The 12,373-nt window shown below is 48.6% G+C and overlaps 1 protein-coding gene and 1 long non-coding RNA gene across 6 annotated transcripts in view; one reads left to right on the forward strand and one right to left on the reverse strand.

Moving 5' to 3' along the window:
- Positions 1-12,373, reverse strand: part of ABTB3 (ankyrin repeat and BTB domain containing 3) — a 473,097-nt gene that overhangs the window by 166,561 nt on the left and 294,163 nt on the right. The window lies entirely within an intron of this gene.
- Positions 8,451-10,673, forward strand: LOC110131130 (uncharacterized). The gene is made up of 3 exons (XR_002312090.2): positions 8,451-8,557; positions 9,716-9,951; positions 10,453-10,673. It is a non-coding gene; the product is annotated as an uncharacterized lncRNA (long non-coding RNA).

Genomic DNA, 12,373 nt, shown 5'->3' on the forward strand with positions numbered 1-12,373 from the left:
TTCCAGGTAAATGAAGAGCAGATTCTAGAAGAAGATTAAATTCACTCAGAGAATCCTTATAGATGTCCAAATCTTGTGATCTGTCTCTTATCCCTAACACTCAGCTGTATATTACGATGGTTACTGAACTTCTCTCTGTGCTTTAGTTTCCTCATCTATAAAATGGGGTAATAATATCTTCTTCCACAGAGTTCTCGTGAGAATACACAGAGTGGGTAAATAAGTATGTAGATAAGTAAACAAATAAATAAATGCTTAGATTAAGACTTAATTGAAAGCACCATATAATAGGTTGCTGTTATAATTTATGCTGAAAACACTTACAGAGAACAGTTGTGTACTTATAGCCCCTCCATCCACACATCAAGCCATTCAACAGCTAATTATTTATTAAATGCCTCCTCGATGGCTGGCACATTCGGTACTTCACATCTGTTCTCTCTGACAGCAACAATTCCCAACAACTGTTCTAAGGTGCTGGAGATCCGAATGGGAATAAGATGCCCACATGCCAGCCTCCCACCCCTGTCACTCCCGGTTTAGACCAAGATCTCATTTCACCCAGGTGGCCAGTGAGGCATCAGACTATACGCAGCTTTCCAGATGGCTTGGTGCTTTCTCCCCCGAGTCTCCATTCTGGGTGGGTTTCCTCCTCTCTGGCCACCATCCCAAGCAGCACAAGCAGCCCCTCCCAGCTGGGGCCCAGCCAGTCAGGGCCAGGCGCTCGGAGTGGTGCCACAAGACCAGGGTTGGTTAATCTCGCCTTTAATTAGCAGACACGCTAAGTGATGAGGCCCAGGGGTGACCCCACAGATGGCTGCCCACTCAGCTCTGAGTGATAAATTGGACGCATCCAGGTCTGCAAAGGTCCGTGTCCACACTGGTTCCTGTGACTGTGCTTCTCACACCTGCTGTGCAGTGGGTGAGGGTGGGGGGTGTGGGGCCATCCTCGGGGCCAAGGTCCCAAAGGTGACACAGAACACCACCACTCAGATCACAGAGTGACTGCGAGAGTTAGATGTTATATATCACAATTTCAAGACTCCTTGAAAACTTTGATGCAATGTGTTCGTGCATGCTAAGTCCCTTCATTTGTGTCCGATTCTTTGAGATCCAATGTACTGTAGCCTGCCAGGCTCCTCTGTCCATGGGATTCTCCAGGCCAGAATACTGGCGTGGGTTGCCATGCCCTCCTCCAGGGGATCTTCTCCACCCAGAGACTGAACTTGCATCTTCTGCGGCTTCTGCATTGCAGGCAGATTCTTTACCACTGAACTACTGCGGAAGCCCTGTTTGATGCAATAGTTAACGCTAAATGTCAGAGAGGACAGAAACAGGAAGAACACCCACCCCTCCTCTGACCTCCCACCCTGTTCTACCTTTTTTCCACACACACATAGTGTTTATGGATTTACTTGGTTACTTATCTTCCTCCCACCAAAATGTAAGCCCCAGAAAGCAGGGCCCTTTGTTCATCTCTCTACCCACCTAAAAGAATGCCTAGTACATAGTAGGTACTCAACAAATACTCATCATATATTAGGAAACAACCATGTCCTTCCCTTCATTGGGTATGAAGGATCGCTCAGCTCACAAACCACCCTGAATAGCTCATCTGTATACATCATCCCTTCCCACCGGGCCCCATCCACAGAGTGTCTTTGAAGAAGCGCTGTTTATTTTCAAGGTCACCCTTTAAGGCCCCCTGCCCCACCCTGCAAGCCCTCACAGTACTTGCTCACATTAGCTTTCCTGGCCGTCTGTAATTCCTATGGCCCTGGGCAGGGGCCTACCAGAAGCCTGAAGCCCCTTAAACTCGAACCACTCACGAGGTCACTGTCTGGCCAGCTTCCCTCCCTCCCAGCGAATCGGGTTGGGAGTGCCTTTCCCCTGCCAGGACCACAGAAGTGAAAAATAAACAGCCCACGCTGGCTGGCTCCAGCTCCACCTTCACTGCTGCCAGGGAGCACTTGCTCTTCAGATTTCCCCCTTTTTTGCTTGATTAACACAACGTTAATTCTGTGATGCTCAGCCTTTCTGAGGGGCGCGGTTTTGTTTGCAATTCAGCTGACCTCAGCTCCTGTGGGAAGGGCCCCTATGTAGAAATGCAGGGGTAGAGGAGAGATTTGGCATGTCCCGGTTGTAAAAAGCCTGGACAGGTTTTAGCAGAGCCCAAGAATCTCTCAAGTCAAGGCAAATACAAGGGGGTTAAGGGTCTCTGCAGGCGCCTCCTTGCGCTTTGGCAAGGGGTGAGGGCGGGCACTTTCAGCCTGGTCGGGCGGATCCCATCTGGAGGGAAGGTCGGTGACCACACCTGGAGCCGCTGCAGCCAGCCATGCCTCTGCTCTTTGTACTGGTGGGCAGCAGGCAGCAAGGCGGCTCCAGAAATCATAAACCAAAGCAGGGAATGGCCTTTGATGTAAAACAAAGCATGTTCTCCTGGTCCTTTCTCCAAAGTCTCCGATAAAGAAAAGCAGGAGGAAAAAGAGCGTCGTTTCAAGAAACTGGTTTCTCTGGAGCCTTGAGGGGGCCAAAATATAAGTTTGATCTTGACGTGTGTGTGTGTGTGTGTGTGTGTGTGTGTGCGCGCGCGCGCGCCTGTGTGCGTATCTCTTGGGCTGGAGAATAACGTAGCATCCCAAGCAAGACTCGACTTAGCTGTTTCTAGAGTCAATAGATGGATTCAATTCAGTGAACAATTATCGAATGTCCCAGCTGGTGCTGAGGACAAGAGGATGACAAGACAGCCTGGGGCTGCCAGGAGCTTGCAGGCTGTCTGCCACATGCCAGGCCAGGCTGAGCTTGCTGCGGCCACAGGATGCCCACTGGGAGCACTGGCCAGAGTGGGCATGCCTGCTGGTCTCCGAAACAGCACCATACAAAGGCCTGCCTTCACGCGGACCCCGAGAAGCTCAGGCCAAATGTCGGCGCAGTTGGCTCTCTTCCCCACCTGGCTGTCCACTGCACCCCAACTCTGCAGACAGGGGGATGTTAGAGTTTGATAGTTCATCCCACTCATGACACGGGGAGCTCCCGTCCAGTGTCACCCACGTGCTGTCTGGCACCGTTCTCAGTGCTCCACTTGAATAAACTGATTTTTATCCCCCTTGGCAATCCCATGAGATAAGACGCTACAGATACACAATCCGTTTTCCACAGTCCTGGAACCCAGAGGTGTTTGAGAATTGCGAATTTTTTAAATTTTCGAAAGATGATATTGAGGGTAGATTACTAACACTCAGAGGATCCATCGCCTTAGCGCTCCTGCAGACACTCCTAGGACTGTCCCCACTTAGAATAAGAAGACTGCAGACAGACTCCCGCCCGCTGGGCCAGGTTCAGCTGCCAGATGAATTTGTGCCAAGTTCATGAAAAAAAAAAAAAAATCCTCTGGTTTCCAGAGCTCTGGGGCTTTTGCAATTACAGATAATGGAGTATGAAGCCCGGTTTGCAGAGCAGGGTGAAACGTGAGGAGAGAAGCTGATGAGTGCAGAGGCAAGCTTCACACCCAGGCCAGCCGACTGCAGAACCAGGATCTCAGCCCTGCACACCGCACAGCCTCCCGTGCATGTATGTGAGCACTGCAAAAGAGTCATCTTCATGGATGCAAAGGCCTGCAGGTCCTGCTCCCACAATACCTCCCCAGACCAGCAGCTTCCATTCCCACCTGAGGAGCAAGTCACACAGGATTCGAAACACACCAGTATCTTTCACTCCTTTTAGCTTTCGCGGATTCTTCCTACTTCCTTGAATGCCCCAAGCTTCTCTCACTGTTTTATTTCAGTTCAGTTCAGTCACTCAGTCGTGTCCGACTCTTTGAGACACCATGAACTGCAGCATGCCAGGCTTCCCTGTCCGTCACCAACTCCAGGAGCTTGCTCAAACTCATGTCCATCAAGTCGGTGATGCCATCCAACCATCTCATCCTCTGTCATCTCCTTCTCCTCCTGCCTTCAATCTTTCCCAGCATCAGGGTCTTTTCCAAGGAGTCAGTTCTTCACATCAGGTGGCCAAAGTACTGGAGTTTCAACTTCAGCATCAGTCCTTCCAATGAAAATTCAGGACTGATCTCCTTTAGGATGGACTGGTTGGATCTCCTTGCAGTCCAAGGAACTCTCAGAAGTCTTCTCCAACACCACAGTTCAGAAGCATCAATTCTTCAGTGCTCAACTTTCTTTACAGTCCAACTCTCACATCCATACATGACTACTGAAACAACCATAGCTTTGACTGTATGGACCTTTGTTGGCAAAGTAATGTCTCTGCTTTTTATATGCTATCTAGGTTGGTCACAGCTTTTCTTCCCTAGAGCAACTGTCTTTTAATCTCATGGCTGCAGCTACCATCTGAAGTGATTTTGGAGCCCCCCAAAATAAAGTCTCTCACTGTTTCCAGTGTTTCCCCATCTATTTGCCATGAAGTGATGGGACTGGGTGCCATGATCTTAGTTTTCTGAATGTTGAGTTTTAAGCCAGCTTTTCCACTCTCTTTTCACTTTCATCAAGAGTTCTCACTGTTTGGCCAACTCCTATTCATCCTTCAAAACCCACTCAAATGTCCCTTCCTCAGTGAGACACATGCAGATCCCACTTGGCCCAGAATGAACTGCTGTGTCCTTCTTGGCCCTGCCCAGAGGCTTCATGGTTCTCTGTTAACTCACCAGGAGCACTTTCTGCTGAGCATTAACCAGATCCCAGGGGACCCCATCTGCTCTTTGGAATCTGAACTAGCCAGGAACCAAGGTCCAATTCCACATCCCTCAGAAGTCAAAAGACACTTCCTGAAGTTGTCCAAAGATTCCCAGGAGTGGGTCTTATGTGTGGTCACTGCAGTCTCCAGCTCCTCTCCCACTAAGTCTCATTCCCAGAATAACCAGACCCTTCTGTGATGCCCACCTGAATCCACTCCACAAATCTTGTGTGAGAAGTCTTTGCTGGACATTTGTGCTGTGGTGTAGTCATGTATGGATGTGAGAGCTGGACTATAAAGAAAGCTGAGCACTGAAGCATTGATGCTTTTGAACTGTGGTGTTGGAGAAGACTCTTGAGAGTCCCTTGGACTGCAAGGAGATCCAACCAGTTCATCCTAAAGGAAATCAGTCCTGAATGTCCATTGGAAAGACTGATGCTGAAGCTGAAACTCCAATACTTTGGCTACCTGATGCGAAGAACTGACTCCTTGGAAAAGACCCTGATACTGGGAAAGATTGAAGGCAGGAGGAGAAGGGGATGACAGAAGATAAGATGGTTGGATGACATCACTGACCCGATGGACATGAGTTTGAGCAAGCTCCAGGAGTTGGTGATGGACAGGGAAGCCTGGTGTGCTACAGTCTATGGGGTCGCAAAGAGTTGGGCATGAATGAGCGACTGAACTGAGCTGTTGGAGAAAAGGGGTCATTTACAACCCAACTGAATGTGGGGTCCTCTTCTTAAACGCCCCCAAAGTTTCCTGGCCCTCCACCCCGCCCCCAGCTCTCCATGTCTCAAGCCTCCTCATCTCACTGGCCCTTGCCTTCCCCTCCCCTCCCCTCCTCCTTTACTCTGCTCCCTTCTTGCCTCTGCTGCCCCCTCTTAGGGGCAGGTCCAACTCCTGTTTCCTCCTTAGAGAGGAAACCGACCAGCTTTTTCTTTGCTGGGCCCTCCTAATTCCCTCCCACCCCATCCCCTGGGCCTTAAGCTCCAACTTCTATCACAAGCCTCTCATCAAGGCTTTTCCTCAAAGCAAGCAGCATCTGCCCAGAGGATGCTAAAGGCAGAAGCTAAAATTATAAATATGGTTCAGCTTATTATAGTTGTTTACTTGTCTATCTTCCCCACACTGATTTGCTTTGTTCAGCTCAGTATCCTCCATCTCTAGCAAATATTGGGGGCACGTAGTAGAGTTTAAACAAGTGATTGTGAAATGAATGAGTGAATGAATGAATGATAAACAGCCCTGAGAGGCAGAAATGCAGAGAAAATTTGTTTCATACAAGAACATGAAAGACATAAACATCCCTCCTGAGTCCTCTCAGGGTGTATCAAGAGAGGCAGGGACAGTGGCTGATGGCTTGATGGAGCAGGGTGTGGCTGGCCTGTGCACTGTAGGAAGTTTAATAGCATCCTTGGCTTCTAGACACCAGAAGTATCGCCAATACCTGCCCCACAAGTTGTGTCATCGAAAAATGTTTCCAGACATTGTCAAACATCCCTTGAGCAGGTAAAAAGGACTTGAGTTGAGAATCACTGCTCTAGACATGCTGTTTCTCAAATAAATAAGACCACCCAGACCCCAGGATCTCAGCATCTGTGGTTCCCTCTACCTGGGGTGCTCCTCCCCAGATAACCAGGTCACCTTGTAATGATGAAATGATCTCATGTGTGAAAAGTGCTTAGCAGGTGGCCAGGACATGGCCAGTCATTAGAGGTGATGATCACCAGTATCATCATGACAGTGATCTTGAGCATCACTAACACCACAATCATCACCATCCCATCCCCACCACCCCAATCACCATTGTTACCATCACTGTTATCACCACCATCATTATCATGCCCATCACCCTTATCACCATCATCACTATCACATCATCAACCTCATCACCATCATTATCACCATTCTCATCATTCTATCTTGCCATGAAGTTCCAGCAGAGTGCCAGACCCTCAGAAGGGTCCACAAATCTACTTGTTGACTGACTTTTAAGACCCACCCATTGATTCCCAGGAAAGCTTTGGCTTTTCCCCAAACATTTGCTTAGAGGATTTCTCAACTCTCAAGAAAAAACAAAAACAAAAACAAAAAACTGTTCCAAACACAAGAGAGATCACAGGAGGGCTGAAAGATGCACTCAAGATAGTTTTATTCATTGAATATTAGACAAATATTAAAATCTCACCTCTTTTTAAAGGCATCAATGAAAATAAGACCTTTTTTAATAATAAATTTTCTGCAAATAAAAAGTCAGTGCAAAAAAGATCCCCAGGGCTTTTAAGCCCTGCTCTGTCCTCTACTAAAGGGATTTCTAAACTGAGGCTGATTTCAATCTCAGGAAATCCCCAGGAGCCCCAAAGAGAAACAATCAACCAGGAAGGACTCAGACTTTTTTCCCCACAGTCTTCTCCCAGGACACCCTCTTCTCTGTCCCCACCCGCGATGCAAAATCAATGGAACTCTCCAGAGAAACCTTGGCTCGGGTTGGCTCTCCTTATTTATTCATTAGCATACTTCAAGTCTAGCTGACTTTGGAATATTGCCAGGGGGAACACTTGATTATGCCTGGAGAGCCACACTCGAGGTTCCCAGCTCCAGGCCTGGTTTGTTTTCCTTCTCTGGAAGCTTTGCTGTGAATCTCTGATGTTTGGGTTTCTTACTCTAGGCTAATCCATGCCCTTTCCCTCCCCCTCGTCCCCACCCACAAAATGTCTTTCTTTTTCTGTGCAGATCTGCCAGAGAAGACCCAAGTAGGAAGTTGATTATTCAGAAGCCGTAGAATCAAGGATCTGAAAACCAAGGAGAGCTGGCCTATCTGTTTCCCAGGACTGTCCTCACAAATTGCCACCAACTGGGAGGCTTAAATAACAGAAATCTCTTTCCTCCTGGCCTGGAGGCCAGAAGTCTGAGATCAAGGTGTCAACAGGGTTGGCTCCTTCCTGAGACTGGGAAGGATAATCTGCTCAGACCCCCTCCCAGCTTCTGGGGGTCCTGGCAGCCCTGGCACTCATCCCTCTGCAGAGAACTGCATCCTTCCCATCTTTGCCTCTGCCTTCATGTGGCCTTCTGCCATGTGTCTGTCCTCTGTGTGCCTATTCTTCTTATCAGGACACCAGTCACATCAGATTAGAAGCCCATCCTAGTCCAGGATGGCCTCATCTTAACTCGTAACATCTGTAATGACCCTGTTTCCAAATAAGGTCACATTCTGAGGCTCCCTGGGGGCTCAGATGGTAAAGAATCTGCCTGCAATGCAGGAAACCTGGGTATGATCCCTGGGTCAGGAAGATCCCCTGGAGGGGGAATGGCAACCCACTCTAGTATTCTTGCCTGGAGAATTCCATGGACAGAGGAGCCTGACAGGGGGTCCATGGGGTCCACGGGGTCAAAAAGAGTCAGACATGACTAAGCAACTAACACTTTCACTTTCTGAGGTTCCAGGTAGACATGAATTTTCAGGGATATTACTCAACCCAGGAGAGGGGGCAAGAGTTTAAACAAACTGTTTAGTACCTTGCCCACACTAGGACCCTCTCTCCGAGTGCCTTGCATAGCCCTAAAGTAAGATGGCAAAGGGATGCCAAGTGAGCAATAGAAGCAATGCAGTGGCCCCTCTGAGGGAGCCCATGGAGTTTTCAAACTCTTTTCCCCCATCAGTATGTCAGTATAACCTCATAATGACCATGGAAGGACCGTGGACTTCCTCATTGGCCAATGAAGAAACAACTCAGAGAAGTTAGGTCACTTGCCTGAGGTCACAAAGCTGCGAGGTAAAGAGCTGAGCCTAGAACCCAGGCCTTCTCTCCCCAGTCCAAAGCTCCTTCTCTCTCCTCATTTTCTTACCAAGGAAAGAACAGGGCTGGTGAGTTCGTACCAGAAAACAGTTGACTTGGAAACCTGTTGAGGGTCTGGGGGGAAACTGCCATTTTCCAGACACAGCAGCGGGGCTCTGGCAGGGTAGAGGGGGCCAGCTCATCTTCCACTAAAAACTCAAGAGAAGCCAGACATTGCTGGGTCCCCTTTCCCATCAATCCCTCAGACTAGCTCTTCCCAAATCCTGCTGCAGGTTCACTATGCTAATTCCTTTTTATGCCCTTCCCCCCACCAGTGCAGCTTTAATCTCGGAAGACAGGACAGTCAGGGGCTGATGTGTGCCTGGAGGGTAGGGGCACTGTGCTCACCCAGCCAGGTTGCAGGGGATGCTCTGGTGGGTCAGCTTCATCCCTTCAACACCGCATCACACAGGCGGGACCACAGAGGGCCAGGAATGTCAGCCCGCAAGCCTGGGTTTCCCTCTGAAGAAAGAGCAGGCACTATCCTGTGGTTTAATGAATGCCTAATAACCTAGAGCATGATAACTGGCCTCCCTGCCCCCACCTGCCTCATGGCGGCTGCACTTGCTATTCCCTCTGCCTGGAATATTCTTCCCCTAGACAGGTATACAGGTGCTTCTTCACCTGCTTCAAGGCTCTGCTCAAAATCACCTCATCATGGGGGCCAGCTCTGATCAGCCTTCTAAAAATTGCACCTGAGCAGTCCCTAGCTCCCTTCTTGTATTTTTCTCTAACATCTTATGTATCTTAGTTTTAAATTTTGTTTATAGTCTATCCCTCCAGATTGTCAGGTCCATGAGAGCAGGGATTTTTGTCCATTTTATTCACTACTGAATCTCTAGTGTCTGTCATATTACCTGGCACTCAGTTAACATTTGTTAAATAAATCAATACAGGGATGAAAATATTTACAACAGGATTCAGTGCAACAATGTGGGGTTCTGGCTTCAGATTCTCTAGAACCAAATCTAACTCCTCACGGCCTGGCATGGGAGCTTGGGCAAATCACCTAAATGTCTCTGGGCCTCAGTTTCCCTATCTGTAAAAAGTGGATAATAGCACTGTTATCACAGGGTTATGAGGAGAATCAATGAGATTAATCTAAAGTACCTGGCACAGTGCTACTCCCCACATATATACATCAGCTGTTTTTATTACCACTGGATTTTTCTTATCATTTGGGGCAGAACGCTGCAAAGTTCTGCAGGAGAGGATGAGAGAGCAGAGACCAACAGCATCCTCAGTGCACTTAGCACTTCAAGGCATCCACCAAGCTGCCAGCATCTATCCCAGGGCCTGGTGCAGAGTGGGCAAGAAGAAGGTGGCAGAAGAACAAAGAGAAGGGCCTCATCCCAGGGCTCCTGACACACGATGGTTCCCTGTTCTGCAGCCTCATTCGTGCAAGGCAGCTGATAACTCGGTGGTGAGAGGAGCTGGGGAGGGTGCGTCCAGATGGAGTGAGCTGTCTGTCAGCTTGCCCTCACCCTAACGGGCCCTTCTGGCCACAGAAGTCCCTGAGACATCTGGGTTTAAGTCCTGGCCCTGCCCCCAGCTGGCTGCATGTCTCTGGAACAAGTCCCTTGACCATGTGAGGAAGTAGAGCCCGCTTCAGCTAGGACACTCTTGGGTCCTTGGTGGTCTCCATCAGCCTGACCATGCTGAGTTTCTATCTTTGGAGGCTTTCAGGAGGAGGCCCATCCCACCAGATTCTGCCCTGTCTCATTAAACAAGTATCAGTGAGGTTGCTGATCTGGGTTGAGTCCTAGTGCCAACTGCCCAAAGGGTGTGGACCTTGGTCTCAGCACGAACTGGGCTTCAGAGGAGGCTCTGCTCCTGCTTGCTCAATGACCTGACAAGTCAGTTAATTTCTCTGACCCCATTCTCTTTACCTGTCAAGTCACAATAAAATCCCTTTGTCCCACAGGGAATTGTGACAGTGAAATAAAAGAGCCTGCATGAAATAGTGCCTGGCACACAGCAGGGACCCAGTACCTACTACTTCCCTTCTCCTCCCGCCTGGGAGGAGCTGACGGCCTCCGTCTCAGTGAGGAGGTGGAAGAACATGAAGACGGCAGCAGAGAAAGATTATCAAGTTCTTACACCCAACTTTTGCAAAGTCAAATATATCACCCATTTCAATCTTCACAGCATTTTAAGTCTCATTTTGCAGAGGAAAAACCTGAAGCTTGGCAAGGTCAAGCAAGCTGCCCAAGGTCACATAGCCACTAATGGACATAGCAGGAACCGAACATCATTGCTCCCTGTTGCCAAAGGCTTCACTGTAACTGTCACGTTCTGACTGCCTCTCATGGGGGTGGACACTTGAGCCACTGGTTCTCTCGGTCCACTGGGCCAAGCAGGAGGGACAGAAGGAGGGACAGGGTGTGGGGCGTGGCACGCAACGGGCATCTGAGGCCATGCTTCCAGGGTTTCGGGTGACACCGCTGCTTTGCATTGGGCTGAAGATGGCCATGTTACCACCATCTGCCCCAAAGGACTCTGGTTATTGGTTGGGAGCTGGGACGGCTCTGTGGTCGCAGAATTCTTTCTGCTCTAACAAGATTGAACGCTGGGAATCTGTACCTGGAGACCCCATCCATTAGTTGATTAAAAGCCATAGATCAGCCTGCCTGGGGCCTGCCAGTGCCATTATGAATAAGAAGTGTCAGGAAATCTTTCGGCATAACCAATGTCTTTGAAATTGCCATGGTGACAGTTAATAAAACTTCGGAGTCTATCTCTCGGCAAGCCGGCTCTGCTTCCAGGCAGTAAAATTTGGGACAGCTTTTGAAGCAGTTTGTATTTAGATGAGCCTTGAGTGCCATATCTCAAAGTCCCACACCCTCAGATTAAAAGCAACCATAGCCATCAACAACAAACTTGTCAAACAGCTATTCCAGGCTAATAGAAGGGATTGTGAACAATATTAAGGTCTTTCCAGGATTATGGAGAGAGAGAGAGGTGATAAGACTACCTTTCTGGCCACTTACATGGTCTCTGCAGCCAAATGACTGTCCATGTTCAAATCCAGGTTCTATCACCTCCTGGCTGTGTGATATTGGGCCACTTAAACAACCTCTCTGTTTCTGTTCTTCATCTCTAAAGGGGATACAACTTAATAACTACTTCAGGGTGTTGTTGTCAGGATCAGATGTGTTGATATGGATGTCTTAATCCATTTGGGGTGCTAAGACAAAATACCATAGAATAGGTGGCATATAAACAGAAAATTAAATCTCACAATTCTGGAGGCTGTTAGCTTGAGGTACTGGCAGATCCAGTGTCTGGCAGGAACTGGCTTCCCGGTTCATGAATGGCCATCTTTCTGCCATAACCTCACATGGCAGAAGGTGCAGGGGAGCTTTCCTGGGTCTCTTCTGAAAAGTGAAAGTGTTAGTCACGTCTGACTCTTTGCGACCCCATGGACTGCAGCCAGCCAGGCTCCTCTGTCCATGGAATTCTCCAGGCAAGAATACTGGAGTGGGTAGTCATTCCCTTCTCCAGGGAACCTTCCCCACCCAGGGTTTAAACCTAGGTCTCCTGCATTCATTACCATCTGAACCACCAGGGAAGACTTTTATAAGAGTACTAATCCCATTCACAAGGGCTCCATCCCCATGACCCAAGCACCTCCCACTTCCAAACATCATCATCACATTGTGAGTTTAGGCTTTACCACATAAATTTTACGGGGGACACAAACATTCAGCTTTTAACAATGGAAAAGGCTTAGAATGGTCCCCATAAGGATGTGCATATCTGTTTACTCAATAAATATTTATTGTGCATTGTATCTCTAATTTTTCACATTTCTGATCCATACTCTCTGGGAGTACCCTTCCCTA

This window comes from Odocoileus virginianus, chromosome 23 (genome assembly GCF_023699985.2).
Source record: "Odocoileus virginianus isolate 20LAN1187 ecotype Illinois chromosome 23, Ovbor_1.2, whole genome shotgun sequence".
NCBI lineage: Eukaryota > Metazoa > Chordata > Mammalia > Artiodactyla > Cervidae > Odocoileus > Odocoileus virginianus.